General features: G+C 38.0%; 1 protein-coding gene across 1 annotated transcript in view; it reads left to right on the top strand.

Annotated features, from left to right (window-relative positions):
- GRM7 (glutamate metabotropic receptor 7) overlaps window positions 1–16,732 on the top strand; it is a 774,864-nt gene that overhangs the window by 226,087 nt on the left and 532,045 nt on the right. The gene's annotated exons all lie outside the window — the stretch shown is intronic.

Consider the following 16,732-nt stretch of genomic DNA (forward strand, 5'->3'; position numbering starts at 1 on the left):
AGCTGCTTATTAAATTTGTGGAAACTCCTCTTGGACTTCAAATCAGATTTCTTACAGGTAAGACACCAAAATGTGTACTCTTAATAGTACCCTCTGGGATTCTGATGCAGGCGGGAAGAGAGCCAGGCAATGATAAACACTGGATTTATTGATGGATCATCTAGGGTTCCCAAGTGGGAGTGTTGTAGCCTGGAACTCTAATTGGTAAAGGCTTGCTCTGGTTTTTACCTGGTAAAATAAAGTAAACCCATTATCTTTTTTTTTTTTTTTTTTTGAGACGGAGTCTCACTCTGTCGCCCAGGCTGGAGTGCAGTGGCCGGTTCTCAGCTCACTGCAAGCTCTGTCTCCCGGGTTTACGCCATTCTCCTGCCTCAGCCTCCCGAGTAGCTGGGACTACATTAGCTGGACTACAGGCGCCCGCCACCTCGCCCGGCTAGTTTTTTGTATTTTTTGGTAGAGACGGGGTTTCACCGTGTTAGCCAGGATGGTCTTGATCTCCTGACCTTGTGATCCGCCCGTCTCGGCCTCCCAAAGTGCTGGGATTACAGGCTTGAGCCACCGCGCCTGGCCTACCCATTATCTTTTGAGAATGAGCGGATAAGATCTATTTTGGGGATTGAATTTTATATCAACCTATTAAAAAGGGCCAAATAGTTCCCAACTTTCAAAATTAGCTTTCTGTACTCCCAAACAAACAAACAAAAAAACAATTCACCCTGAAGGGAAAAGATTCTTTGTTGTGGATGTCAACAGGAATAGCTATAAAAGGCAAGCACAAGAAGAAATTCATTTTGCACTTCAGGTTTCATATCGGACTTAATAGCACAAATTATTAACGAGCAATGTAAGGGAGCCAGCTCTTTTTCCTGACCCCTCTGCTGCGGCTGACAGTACTAATCGCAGCCACCTTCATTAAAACTTTTTCGGTTTTGACTTCCCTGACTTGGTATTCTTCAGTCACCCTAACTCCATGGCCATTTTTGGCTGGCACCTTTTTTTCCCCCGATTAACTGATGCAATTCCCTCAGGCTTAGCTCTTTCTTTAAATAGGATCAACTAGCATAGGCCTGTACATCCCTTACCAAACCACCTCCTCAGCCTTTACTTCACTGACACCAAAATTCTACGCAATTTCCAATTGAAGTACCACATTCATATGTCAAAAAAGTATTAATCCCCCTTCTAAATGAGGCATAGCTTTTCAAGCTTTTTGGTTTCTGTCATTCCTTTGAGTCTTTCTTTTTTTTTTTTTTTTTCCTTTTTCTTTTTTGACTGAGAATCGGAAATATCTACCTGGTTTTCCTAATTCTTCTCTCACTCTCATTTATCTCCATTCATCCATTCATTCATTCAATATCCATTCATTCATCCATCAATTCATCTATCCAATAAATGGATATTAAGTGCAAGCTGTGTGTCAGGCATTGTACTAAAGTCCAGTGGTAATTAAAACAAAACAAAATAGCAAGAGTCCAGCCTGTGGGAAACTTTGAAGAGACATTAGTGAAATAATCACAAAAAATGTATAGTTGCAAACTGATACGAACACTGAGAAAGAAATGCCCAGGATATTGCAGAATAAATAACTGGAAAACCTGATCTCTTGGGAATACAGGAAGCGATGAAGGAAGGTGATTTTGTGCAATGTAGCTTCCAGCTGAAAGAGAAAGAAAACTTTATCTAGCTAAAACTGAGTGGAACAAGAAAATAACATAAAGTTTTATTTATGTTTTTATTCATTCATCCATTCATCCACTACCCAATCAGCAAATATTTGAGTGATTACTTTGTGCCTGGTACTGTACTAAAAATGAGATTTTATGGTAAGCAATACCTTCAGCAATTCAACAAATATTTATCACATCCTCATCACCTGTCAAGCATTGAGAAGACACTGCATGCTGAGTTTCCATTGCTCAAGTACACCTGTGTGCCCCAATAAAGCCCAGTGAATAGTGGTTGGGGTGGAGGGGGGTGTTAATAGCATTATTGTAGCTGCAGCTGTTACTGCATGTTGTTTTGGTTTTATAAAACTTGATTCGAGGCCGGGCGCGGTGGCTCAAGCCTGTAATCCCAGCACTTTGGGAGGCCGAGACGGGCGGATCACAAGGTCAGGAGATGGAGACCATCCTGGCTAACACGGTGAAACCCCGTCTCTACTAAAAAATACAAAAAACTAGCCGGGCGATGTGGCGGGCGCCTGTAGTCCCAGCTACTCGGGAGGCTGAGGCAGGAGAATGGCGTAAACCCGGGAGGCGGAGCTTGCAGTGAGCTGAGATCCGGCCACTGCACTCCAGCCCGGGCGACAGAGCGAGACTCCGCCTCAAAAAAAAAAAAAAAAAAAAAAAAAAAAAAAAAAAAACTTGATTCGAAATGCACAACTGTTTGGAGGCCCTTTTGGATTTTTACCATCCTGATTCTGTTCTATTTTTATGCGTTTACCTCCCCCATGCTTTCACTGAGCTCCAAGTTAAATACTACTATTTCTTTCAATCCCTGCTCAAGGCAACAGAGACTGTACTTTAGATACCAACTCAACCAGTCAAAAACAAAATTCTCAGACAATTCTTTTCCGGAGGTCTAAGAAAGAAGGTATTGTTTTATCATCTTGATATGAAAATTGGATTTGAACAGTATTATCCAAATCCTTCTCTTCAAGATTGATGATTATCATGCCTTTCTTTCTTTCTTTCAAATATCTAAGGAATATACCACTCATTTATCCCATAAGATTATTGAATAGCAAATCATACAACTTAAGAGGTAGTAAGGCCCTTGGAAATCACCCACTTCAATCTCTTAATGTTACAGATTGAATGAAAATGAAGCTCAGGGATGTTAATTGACTTGATCATAGTTATGCAAATACAGCATAGGCATTCATATAGGGTGTCTGAAGTTAGGTTCTCTGGAAAACAGGCTATGAGACACAGATGTATATACAGGAGGTTTACTGGGGAGAACTCTGGAAAACATTTGTGAGGGAATGGCGGGAACAGGAGGATAGAGGAAGATGATGAACTTCTATGCAGTCGCAACACAAGCCTCAAATGAGCCCGTAGTGGATTCTGGATTGGGTTCATTTCCAGAGCTGCTCTGCCTTGAGGCACTTGGACAAGTCACTAGATATGGACTGCCCCTGGAGAAGGAGCATGGCTTTGGACAGGGGCAATTCTAGGAGAAACACCAGCTGCCAGTACTCCCAGCAGCTGGGAGAGTTAGGGCCTTGGTGCTGAAGGGGGTCTGGGCAGCTCACCACAGCATCTACCATATCAGATGAGGATACTTTCGTAAAAAGCGTGTCCCAATAAAGAAAAGCAAACGGCTTTATATTTGACTTCTTGCTAAGTATCTTATTACTGGATTTTTAAAAATTCTCTTATTCTAAACAAAAAGTGTTACTTGAAAAAGATACATTTGCCTGAAAATGTTTATTTAATGTTACTTTCAGATGCTCACAGAGCTCATCTGAACTAACCAGCCAAAAAAAAAAAAAAAAAAAGGAAAAGACAACACAGTGATGATTCTTGGGGATAAGAACTCATAAATGAAACATCTTATATTGCCGTTTTGGAAGGTCACCTATGATGCAATATAATGAATGTAGAAGTTGCGAATATGCATCTACGGGAAAGTGAGAAAACAACATTTCTAGAAAGAGCCTGTTAATTGGATTAACAAAAACCTAGTTTCTCAACTTCTTAATTTAACAAATGTTTATTGAGCTTCTCATGTGTTCCAAACAATGTTTTGTGTGCTCGAGATTCAGAATCTAATAAGACAATGTCCCTAAGGCTTGACCCCTTAGAGTTCATTCTGTTGGTTTTCTTCACATCTTTAGCATCTTATTGTGGATTTCTGGAGAATTGAGCTATGTTCTATTTTTCTTTATATCTCTAGTGCTTTCCTTCATGCCTGGCATATAAATGTTTGTTGAATGAAAAACATGATAAACTCTTTTACACATGTAGACAAGAACTTGAGCTACAGCCATCACACCTCTAAATATTTAATTGCTGAACAAATGTTTGTTTTGTCTCCAGCCAGATTTCAGAGATGTCATAAATCTTCCTGAGGCAGACTATAAGGGTAGGACAATGCTGGCAGGTTTGAAAAATATGTACAGAAAAAAGAATACAATTGGCTAGTGAATGGAAGAAATAATATTGGGTTTGATGTTTTGTTGTTGTTTTCATTATCTGTGCATGGTTATTCAGACACCTAGAGATGTTTCCTAAGAAGGCTGCAGAGTTTGTAACATTGGATTCTTTATATATTCCAGGGTTTTTCCAAGATTAGTATTTAGAAAGACCTAAAAGACTCATTTGCAAATAATGGCATGTCTTTATTTAAACCTCTTTCAAAGTGAGAAATATATTTTATTTCTGTTTAATGAAATTATATACTTGTTACATATTTGAAAAAGTGACCTCTACGACACTGGGTGAATGATATGACAAGGTGGTGACATATTTAGTTGTGTACAAGCATCACATAAGGAGTTTGCTATAACATATATTTCCCTAAAAGTTATCCCCCGGAACTCTGCTTTAGAAAATATAGGGCAAGACCTAGTAATGTATCATTTTTGATCATTACAAATTGGTTAATATGTTGGAAAGAATAGATATTTAGGAGTTAAAAGATAAATTTCTGTTCTTTTGCTGGCCCTTACTTCGTGACTTGGGTAAATTCCGTAGCTTATCTGTGACTCTGTTTCTTCACATGTTTGAAGTGATATTAAAAACAAATTTCTTGGAGGCTGGGCACAGTGGCTCAAGCCTGCAATCCCAGCGCTTTGGGAGGCTGAGGTGGGTGGATCACGAGGTCAGGAAATCGAGACCATCCTGGTTAACACGGTGAAACCCCATCTCTACTAAAAATACAAAAAAATTAGCCAGGCATAGTGGCGGGTGCCTGTAGTCCCAGCTACTCGGGAGGGTGAGGCAGGAGAATGGTGTGAACGTGGGAGGCGGAGCTTGCAGTGACCTGAGATCACACCACTGCACACCAGCCTGGGCGACAGAACGAGACTCTGTCTCAAAATAAATAAATAAATAAACAAACAAATAAATAAATACAATAAAAAATAAATGAATAAATTTCTTTTCTACTCTGAAAGGTTGTAATGTTTATTAAAACAGTGAATATGCATAAAAATGTCTTACGGGTCTTAAAGGCTAGACAAATGTGGTTGTGAATGAAATTTTTAAGAACTAAACATTACATTCTCCCTCTTAGTCACTATCTTCAACACTGCCTCTTAGAAAATTGGATAAAACTCAACTTTCCCACCAAGTGAATACTTGGCATCTCCTGAGGGATTCCCATCCAGTCGTCTCTATTTGGGAAACCTTCCTGGCAAAGATATCCCAAGTCAGAGGACAGGAATAAGAATTGTAAAATATTCACTATTTTAAAAAGCAATATATAGTCTCATCTTTATGTAAAAGTTTCAATTTTTCTAATGTTTTAAAAATAATAAAGTGAGTTTATTTTCTAGCTCTGATTCTATTTTTATTTCCAAATGCTTTTGAAAATGCCTCAGAAAGTTATTTCTGTCTGCTATTTCTGTCACTTCAGTAGGAGTATGCGTAATTGAACAGGTGATTTTATGCCTGTATTTTTGGAATTTAGAAGCTGCAGAAAGCAAAATATGTAAATATCTCATGTCTTTGTTACATCATCATCATCATTAGCATCATGTTAGTATAATTACATAAACAATGAGAAAACTCTACTGATAATTGATGAAAGGCAAGTATATGTACCTATATGTATTCTTGTTTATGTATCTGTGATAGGCTTTGAGGGGAGATTTTTTAAACATATTTTGTAATTCTTATTTCCTCAAAATAAAGTAGTACATTCCCAAACTGATGACTCAATATTTTAATGGTGATTTGCCATCAAGTTAAAATATGAGATTTTATATGATCCACAACAATTTGAGATTGCTTTAGAGATTTATTCAAAACTGGAAAATAACACATCTTTTGTGGCCACATCTTTCAATATGTAGGTTACTAGTACTGCCACCCTCACTCTCCCTAAAAATTCCCCAAATAAACTGTTCTCTATTATTGCCTACATTTATTATTTAGCAAATATTTCTGTTATTCAAATTGACAATATTTCATATACATCTGAAGCCTGTTTAGGGTTTGTTTTTGCTTCTTTGTTTTTGCTCTCCCTGTTGATGTTGCTCTCATTAGAAACATAGTGACCCGAATGATTGTTTAATGGATGGTGTTGGATGTGCCTACATTAAATTCTGCTGTGTCAACATGTTTGCATGTATTTGTGTAAATGCAGACATCCATCTTTAATGTGATGTTATGCAGGCATTCCTGTAACCAGCTAAAGGGACATTTTTGTAGTAATATAAGTAATCACATCATTTAGTTTTTTTCATCCCAAGGAAATGGTTTTCTTCCTTTAGGTGAGCTGGCCTACCTTGAAGGTAGTTTGCCTGCTTGCCTTTTGCTGAAATTGAAAGAAGGGGAAAATAAGCAAAAAAGACAAAATGCCTTTCTTAATAAAAAGGAGCTAATTTGAAAGAGGAGTGAGGGATTAGGATGCCCATATTCAGAGAGGACGTGATAAAACTTTACGAATTACAAATGGGCCACCAGTGAATCTGCTGATGTGATTCAGGCAAATTATAATTTTGCCCCAAGTGGCACATTCACTAAAGTGTGTACTGACTGACCTAATTCCCACTCAAGTACAGAGTTGTTGTAGTTTCCCTATGGCATGCTGATGTCATCTTCAACTTTATTACCTACAACTGATTTTCCATTCTGGTTCAGATTCTTACTATGGACTTTTAAAATAGAAATGATTATCCAAATCTGGAGTCTGAAGGAAAAAAATTAGCAAGGTTCTTATACCTTCTGTTTCACTTAGAATGCATTTCAATAATAATTTTAAAATCATGAAAATAGTAATTACCTAAAATTCTTTTTTCATGTTTTATTGTGTTTTTCTCATCTGTCCACACACATCCATGTGCTAATTGCAAAAGTAGTAAAAATGAATTATAAAATATTTCCAATTTCTGTAAGAAGGCATTTATAAGATAAAATATTATATTTACTAATTATCATAATATAAAATTATTTTAAGACATTTTAAAATTCTTACCCTGAAAGATAACCATTGTTCATATTTACATAGGGATATGGATACAGATATAGATGTATAGATGTGTGTATATGTGTGTATATATGTAGTGTTTAAAAAATAAAATAAATTCTACATTTTACAATGTTGTTATTTTCTTTTATTATTTGTAACACTCTGGTTGTCCTCCCGTATCCTTATTAGTCAAGATGTTGATTTCTCTCAATATTATGATTTCAGTATATGATAGTGTTACATGTATTATATGGCTATATCAAAATGTATTTAGCCAACCCTTGCTGTTAATAACAAGGTTATCTTTTATTGTGAGTCTGTAGTGATTGAGATATGACTAACACTGTAGCAATCAATCTTATGGTTAATCCAAAAATCCTAGATTATTTCTTTAGCTTCAGTTGTTAGAACTTCCATTGTTGACTAAAAAAATGCATGTGTAAATATTTCATACATATTTGAAAGTTACTATAAAAAGCTTCTACTAACTTACTGACTAAATGGTATAGGTCACATCTGTTTACTATTATCAATATTTTTCAGAACTGAAAACCTGTTAGGCAATAAAGGGTGTTGCCTTAATTTATAGTACCTGTATCTCAGGTAAAATTAAAAATGTTTTACATATTTATTTTCAATTTGTATTTTTCTTTTTTGAATTGCAGGTGCCCATGTTTTATTTTTGTTTCTAATTTTTTAAATAAAAATAACTCTGCTTGTCTGATATGTAAATAATATGTGTTTATTGTGGGGTGGGAACAGATGACACATAAAAGCTTAAGAGGAATGGTAAAATTTACCCATAATTTTGCAGAATAAGGTAATTGTATAAATATTTCAATTTCTGCTCATTGTTTTAGTGTAAAGTGATAATTCATTTTAATGCATTTTTCTGATTAATTGGGAAGGTTGATGTTTTCCGATGTTTATTAGCTACTTGAATGTGCCCTTCCTTTAATTTTCTGTTCATAATCTCTACATTTCTATTTCATTGTCTTTTCATATCAATTTATTAGTTTTATTTTAATATAGATATTGATTTGTCATGTGCATTATAAATATATATATTTTCTTTTTAATGTTAATTTTATTTATTATTAGTTTTAGCATTTTTCTTTCAATAGCTTTTGGGGTACAAGTAGTTCGTGATTACATGGATAAATTTAAATATGCATTTTTCAAAACTACCCATCGTTTATTGATAATATATTGGTTATTTTTGCCACTGAATGAAATTAATGGTGTTTATGCTATTGATTGTATGGTGTTTTGCCACTAGTGGTATGAATTATGTTTTATTTTGATCATTAAATATATGTATAAGGTCACGCAGGTTTTTTCCCATTTAGTCTTTAACTCCTCTGAAGTTAATTGTTGCATACAGTGTGAGGAGATGCTTTATTTTTTTCCCAACTGCTAAATTTCCTACCTTAGTTAAAAGGTCTTTCTAAATCTAGATTTTTCATATAATGTTCTATATTTTTTCTTTGATTTCTGTTATTCGTCTTTGGTTCACATGTCTAGCTATTCATTCATTTACTGAATGCTACACTTGGGAGATCTTTTCCAAACAGAATAGACAGAGCTTATATAATGGCTGCATCTGGAATACATTTATTTAGTCATTCACCTATTGATGGTTACGTTATTTTTGTATCTTGACTTTTCATTGATGTTACTACAGTGAATACCCTTGTATATGTATAAATATGTCTGTTAAGTGAAAGTGTTGAGTGTATTCTTTATTTAAAAGACATTGCCTTCACTTTTGGAGTGGGAGTTTACAGGTAAGTCATGGGAGGCACCTTCATGATCTATGTGGTTATGGATTGGAATTAGGGACATTAATATGAGCTCAAGTTCAGTTTAATATACCTACAGATAGATACATATAGAAATATTTATAGGTACTTTTGTGTGCATGGGTTAGTGTTCACCTGTTTTCTTGCCATTCGTGTCAGCCTAGCAGGCCTAAAGCAGGTATACATCAGTAGCAGCAAGCACACCTGGCATGCAAGTCTTGGTTTCTAATACCATTATCCAATAAGTGGAACTCTTTGAAGACCTCCTTGAAGAAATGGCTGATTTTATGGATTGGCGCAGGAAATATTCAAGATGATTCTGGAGTATCTTACGGTGCTAGAAAGTTAAAAAGTGCTTAATAAAAACCCATGATGGTAAAAGTATGTCAAAGGAATGCAGGACCAACTAAAGGTTCTTAATGTCCGAAGCAGAGCTAATATGAACAAAAAATAAATAAAGTAGTATTGGACTATAATTTAAAGTATAACATGGATATCTGTAAGACCCTGCTGATATAAATAAATGACTTAATAAATAAATGAAAGCTAGACAAATCTCTTATACAGAAGAATTTCAAATACTTGATATATACACTCTTCTCTCACAAAGTTATAGCATCATTCTTCAATTCCTTAATTGTGGGCTATGCAAGATGACTTCTTTTCAAAGAAGACCGCCTGGAAAAAGTGAATAAAGTAACTTTACAGTGAAGAAACCTGACAAACACTATCTCAGTGAGGTGAATGAGGTTAATATCCATATGATAAGTTATGTTCATACTACATTCTCTTGACATGTTGTAATGAGAATGGCACTTTATTCTGTGTCCTTTCTCCTCAAAATGCCAGACCAGGCAAATCATGAGAAATATATCAGACAAATCCTAAATGAAGGACTTCTCTAAAATACCTGGCCAGTACTCCTCAAAGCTACCAAAGGCATAGAAAACACGGAAAGTTGGAAAACTGTCATAGCGAAGAGGAGCCTAAGGAGACAAGATCTCTAACTGTAACCTTTTTACCTGGATGGATCTTGGATTAGAAAAAGGGCATTAGGTTAAAAAAAAAAAAAAAAAAAAAAGAAATACCAATAAAGTATGAATTTAGTTAATGATACATCAACATGGTTCATTAATTGTGACAAATGCTGCATATTAATACATGTTAGATGTTAATAGTAGGGGAGACTGGTTGGTGTGATGTACCTGTAATTGTGTTCATAATTTTTCTTTAATCCCAAAATTTCTAAAATATAGTTTATTTAAGAAAAGAGACTTTTGCAGCTGGACACAGTGGCTCACACTTGTAATACCAGCATTTTCCACCTCAGGCTCATTGCATGAGCTCAGGAGTTTGACACCAGCCTGGGCAACATGGTGAAACCCTGTCTCTACCAAAACTACAAAAAATTAGCAGGGAATGGTGGCGCACACCTGTGTTCCCAGCTACTTAGGAGGTTAAGGTGGGAGAAGGATGGCTGGAGCCAGGACACAGAGGTGGCAATGAGCTGAGATCACACCACTGCACTCCAGCCTGGGTGACAGAGTGAGACTCTGTCAAAAAACAAAACAAAAAAACTTTTCTACATCACCCTCCATTGAGGTTATGTGCATCTTTACTCTCATCTGCAGTGTAAGAAATGTTTTCTTTACCAAATGTTTATTAAACTTTGGGTTTTTTGCTACTCTGATAGGTTAAAATAAGATTTTTAGTGTAATTTTTATTCTTGTTTTTCTTGCTATGAGTGGAACAGCTGTTCGGATATTTTTAAAAATTATTTGTGTGTTTTTCTTTCAACTCTCAATCCTGATTGTTTGCTATTTTTCCATTGGATTGTTTTTCTTCCATTTATAGGAGCCATGCAGCACATAGTTTTCTACTTTATTTATATTCTGACTTTGTTGTTTTTTGATATGTAAAAATATTTGCTTTTTGTTTAGTTGACTTAGTCAATCTCTTCTATGGATTCTGAATTTTATATTGTAAGGGTGTTATCCTGTTTTTATTTTTTAATCTAAGATTGTATAGTTTCTTTTTTATACTTCTTTTCATTTATTGTCTCTACTGATATAATTATTAATTTTAAATTTAGCTATTTCCTTCTGTTTTATGTTTCCTTCCATTTTCCTTTTCTGTATATCTTTTGCTATGTCATTTGTTTTATTTTCTCTTTTGAGGTACTTGGAGATGACACATTGTATTTTTAAATTTCTTTTTTTTTTTATTATACTTTATGTTCTAGGGTACATGTGCACAATGTGCAGGTTTGTTACATATGTATACATGTGCCATGTTGGCCAGGCTGGTCTCAAACTCCTGACCTCAAGTGATCCACCCACCTCAGCCTCCCAAAGTGCTGGGATTACAGGTGTGAGCCACTGCATCCAGCCAATATTATATATATTTTTTCTTTTTTATTATACTTTATGTTCTAGGGTACATGTGCACAACGTGCAGGTTTGTTACATATGTATACATGTGCCATGTTGGTGTGCTGCACGCATTAACTCATCATTTACCTTAGGTGTATCTCCTAATGCTATGCGTCCCCCCTCCCCCCCCCCACAACAGGCCCCGGTGTGTGATGTTCCCCTTCCTGTGTCCAAGTGATCTCATTGTTCAGTTCCCACCTGTGAGTGAGTACATGCAGTGTTTGGTTTTCTGTTCTTGGGAGAGTTTGCTGAGAATGATGGTTTCCAGCTGCATCCATGTCCCTGCAAAGGACACGAACTCATCCTTTTTTGTGGCTGCGTAGTTTCCATGGTGTATATGTGCCACATTTTTTTAATCCAGTCTGTCATTGATGGACATTTGGGTTGGTTCCAAGTCTTTGCTATTGTGAATAGTGCTGCAATAAACATACGTGCGCATGTGTCTTTATAGCAGCATGATTTATAATCTTTTGGGTATATACCCAGTAATGGGATGGCTGGGTCAAATGGTATTTCTAGTTCTAGATCCTTGAGGAATCACCACACTGTCTTCCACATTGGCTGAACTAGCTTACAGTCCCACCAACAGTGTAAAAGCGTTCCTATTTCTCCACATCCTCTCCAGTACCTGTTGTTTCCTGACTTTTTAATGATCGCCATTCTGACTGGTGTGAGATGGTATCTCATTGTGGTTTTAATTTGCATTTCTCTGATGGCTAGTGATGATGAGCATTTTCTCATGTGTCTGTTGGTTGCATAAATGTATTCTTTTGAGAAGTGTCTGTTCATATCCTTTGCCCACTTTTTGATGGGGTTGTTATTTTCATGTAAATTTGTTTGAGTTCTTTGTAAGTTCTGGATATTAGCCCTTTGTCAGCTGCAGCCTCCAGCTCCCAGCATGAGTGACACAGAAGATGGGTGATTTCTGCATTTCCAACTGAGTTACCAGGTTCATCTCCCTGGGTCATGTTGCACAGTAGGTGCAGGACAGTGGGTGCTGCACAACGAGTGAGAGACAAAGTAGGACGAGGCATTGCCTCACCCAGGAAGTGCAAGGGGGAAGGGAATTCCCTTTCCTAGTCAAGGGAAACCGTGACACACAACACCTGGAAAATCGGGTCACTCCCACCCTAATACTGTGCTTTACCAAGGGTCTCAGCAAATGGCACACCAGGAAATTATATCCCACACCTGGCTTGGAAGGTCCCATACCCATGGAGCCTCCCTCATTGCTAGCACAGCAGTCTGAGATCTAACTGCAAGGTGGCCGTGAAGCTGGGGGAGGGGCGCCTGCCAATTGCTGAGGCTTAAATAGGGAAACAAAGCGGCTGGGAAGCTCGAACTGAGTGGAGCCCACTGAAGCTCAAGGAGGTCTGCCTGCCTCTGTAGACTCCACCTCTGGGGACAGGGCATAGCCAAACAAAAGGCAGCAGAAATCTCTGCAGATGTAAATGTCCCTGTCTGACAGCTTTGAAGAGAGTAATGGTTCTCCCAGCATGGAGTTTGAGATCTTAGAACGGACAGACTGCCTACTCAAATGGGTCCCTGAGCCCCGAGAAGCCTAACTGGGAGACATCCCCCACTAGGGGCAGACTGACACCTCACAGCTCACACGGCCAGGTACACCTCTGAGACAAAGCTTCCAGAGGAATGATCAGACAGCAACATTTGCTGTTCAGCAATATTCACTCTTCTGCAGCCTCTGCTGTTGATACCCAGGGAAACAGGGTCTGGAGTGGACCTCAAGCAAACTCCAAAAGACCTGCAGCTGAGGGTCCTGACTGTTAGAAGGAAAACTAACAAACAGAAAGGACATCCACACCAAAACCCCATCTGTATGTCACCATCATCAAAGACCAAAGGTAGATAAAACCACAAAGATGGGGAAAAAGCAGTGCAGAAAAGCTGAGAATTCTAAAATTCAGAGTGCCTCTGCCCCTCCAAAGTAATGCAGCTCCTCACCAGCAACAGGACAAAGCTGGATGGAGAATGACTTTGATGAATTGAGAGAAGAAGGCTTCAGATGATCAAACTTCTCTGAGCTAAAGGAGGAAGTATGAACCCAGTGCAAAGAAGCTAAAAACCTTGAAAAAAGATTTGATGAATGGCTAACTAGAATAGCCAATGTAGAGAAGTCCTTAAATGATCTGATAGAGATGAAAACCATGGCAAGAAAACTACGTGACAAATGCACAAGCTTCAGTAACTGACTCAATCAACTGGAAGAAAGGGTGTCAGTGATTCAAGATCAAATGAATGAAATGAAGCGAGAAGAGAAGTTTAGAGAAAAAAGAGTAAAACAGAAATGAACAAAGCCTCCAAGAAATATGGGACTATGTGAAAAGACCAAATCTATGTTTGATTGGTGTACCTGAAAGTGATGGGGAGAATGGAACAAAGTTGGAAAACACTCTGCAGGATGTTATCCAGGAGAACTTCCCCAACCTAGCAAGGCAGGCCAACTTCAAATTCAGGAAATACAGAGAATGCCACAAAAATACTCTTGGAGAAGAGAAACTGCAAGAGACATAATCTTCAGATTCACCAAAGTTGAAATGAAGGAAAAAATGTTAAGGGCAGCCAGAAAGAAAGGTCGGGTTACCCACAAAGGGAAGCCCATCAGACTAACAGCGGTTCTCTTGGCAGAAACTCTACAAGCCAGAAGAGAGTGGGGGCTAATATTCAACATTCTTAAAGAAAAGAATTTTCAACCCAGAATTTCATATCCAGGCAAGCTAAGTTTCATAAGTGAAGCAGAAATAAAATCCTTTATAGACAAGCAAATGCTTAGAGATTTTGTCACCACCAGGCCTGCCCTACAAGAGGTCCTGAAGGAAGCACTAAACATGGAGAGGAACAACCAGTACCAGCCACTGCAAAAACATGCCAAAATGTAAAGACCCAATGGATGCTAGGAAGAAACTGTATCAACTAATGGGCAAAATAACCAGCTAACATCATAATGACAGGACCAAATTCACACATAACAATATTAACCTTAAATGTAAATGGGTTAAATGTTCCAATTAAAAGACACAGACTGGCAAATTGGATAAAGAGTCAAGACCCATCAGTCTGCTGTATTCAGGAGACCCATCTCACATGCAGAGACACACATAGGCTCAAAATAAAGGGATGAGGAGGATCTACCAGGCAAATGGAAAACAAAAAAAAAAAAGGCAGGGGTTGCAATCCTAGTCTCTGATAAACAGACTTTAAACCATCAAAGATCAAAAGAGACAAAGAAGGCCATTACATAATGGTAAAGGGATCAATTCAACAAGAAGAGCTAACTGTACTAAGTATATATGCAAAAATCCAGTACAGGAGCACCCAGATTCATAAAGCAAGTCCTCAGAGACACACAAAGAGACTTAGACTCCCACACAATAATAATGGGAGACTTTAACAGCCCACTGTCAACATTAGACAGATCAACAAGACAGAAAGTTAACAAGGATATCCAGGAATTGAACTCAACTCTGCACCAAGCAGACTTAATAGACATCTACAGAGCTCTCCATCCCAAATCAACAGAATATGCATTCTTCTCAGGACCACATCACACTTATTCCAAAATTGACCACATAGTTGGAAGTAAAGCACTCCTCAGCAAATGTGGAAGAACAGAAATTATAACAAACTGTCTCTCAGACCACAGTGCAATCAAACTGGAACTCAGGATTAAGAAACTCACTCAAAATCGCTCAACCACATCAAAACTGAACAACCTGCTCCTAAATGACTACTGGTACATAACGAAATGAAGGCAGAAATAAAGATGTTCTTTGAAACCAATGAGAACAAAGATACAATATACCAGAATCTCTGGGACACATTTAAAGCAGTGTGTAGAGGGAAATTTATAGCACTAAATTCCCACAAGAGAAAGCAGGAAAGATGTAAAATTGATACCCTAACACCACAATTAAAAGAACTAGAGAAGGCCAGGCGCGGTGGCTCAAGCCTGTAATCCCAGCACTTTGGGAGGCCGAGACGGGCGGATCACAAGGTCAGGAGATCGAGACCATCCTGGCTAACACGGTGAAACCCCGTCTCTACTAAAAAATACAAAAAACTAGCCGGGCGATGTGGCGGGCGCCTGTAGTCCCAGCTACTCGGGAGGCTGAGGCAGGAGAATGGCGTAAACCCGGGAGGCGGAGCTTGCAGTGAGCTGAGATCCGGCCACTGCACTCCAGCCCGGGCGACAGAGCGAGACTCCGCCTCAAAAAAAAAAAAAAAAAAAAAAAGACTAGAGAAGCAAGAGCAAACATATTTAAATTTCTTAATAATTAACTTTTTTTTTTTTCTTCGAGACAGAGTCTTGCCCTGTTGCCCAGCTTGAAGTACAGTGGTGCAATCTCGGCTCACTGCAACATTCACCTCCCGGGTTCAAGCAATTCTCCTGGCTCAGCCTCCCAAGTAGCTAGGATTACAGGCACCCACTACCACACCTGGCTAATTTTTTTTTTTTTTTTTTTTTTTTTATGTTTTTAGTAGAGACAGAGTTTCACCATGTTGACCAGGCTGGTTTTGAACTCCTGACCTCAAGTGATCTGCCTACCTTAGCCTCCCAAAGTGCTAGGATTACTGGTGCCCAGCAAGTAATTACCTTTAAGTCTTAAAATAATAGCCCTCTTCTTTGAAAATATATTTGTGAATCATCATCAACAAAATGACAATATGTCTGAATGCCTTCTTTGCCAGGTGTGGTGGGCTGAATTCTCAATATGTCACCCCAAGATTCCATCCACTGATCATTCAATCAAACACTACCTAGATGAAGGTAGTGCTGTGAAGAAAATTTTCAGATTATGGGAAGATATTAAAATAATCCCTATATTATCTGAGGAGGCCCTATGCAATCAGAAGAGCTCTTGTAAGTGGAAGAGGAAAGCAGAAGCATTTATCAAAGAGATAGGATGACAAGAGAAGGCATAGGAGAGATGAGGCAGAAGGGAGGTCAGAGAGATTTGAAGGGTGAAAAGGACCTGACCCTAGCAACTGGCTTTGAGGATGGAAGGAGGGTTCCATGTACCAAGGAATGCTGGTTGCTCCAGAGACTGAGAATATCCCCCAGTTGACATCAGCAAGGAAATGGAGCGTCAGTCCTACAACCACAGAGAACTGAAGTCAGCCAATGGCCTGAATGAGTTTAGAAGTAAATTCATTTTCAGAGCCTTCAGAAAGGAAAACTGCCTTGCTGACACCTTGATTTCAGCCTTGTGCAATCCCTCAGCAGAGAAAGTAGCTGAGTCTGACAGCCTTCTGACCTACAGAACTGTGAAATAATAAATGTTTGGTTTTTTAAGCTTCTAAATTTGTGATGGTTTGTGGCAGCAAGAAATTAATTTAAAA

This window comes from Trachypithecus francoisi, unplaced genomic scaffold (assembly GCF_009764315.1).
Source record: "Trachypithecus francoisi isolate TF-2019V2 unplaced genomic scaffold, Tfra_2.0 Lachesis_group0, whole genome shotgun sequence".
Classification (NCBI taxonomy): domain Eukaryota; kingdom Metazoa; phylum Chordata; class Mammalia; order Primates; family Cercopithecidae; genus Trachypithecus; species Trachypithecus francoisi.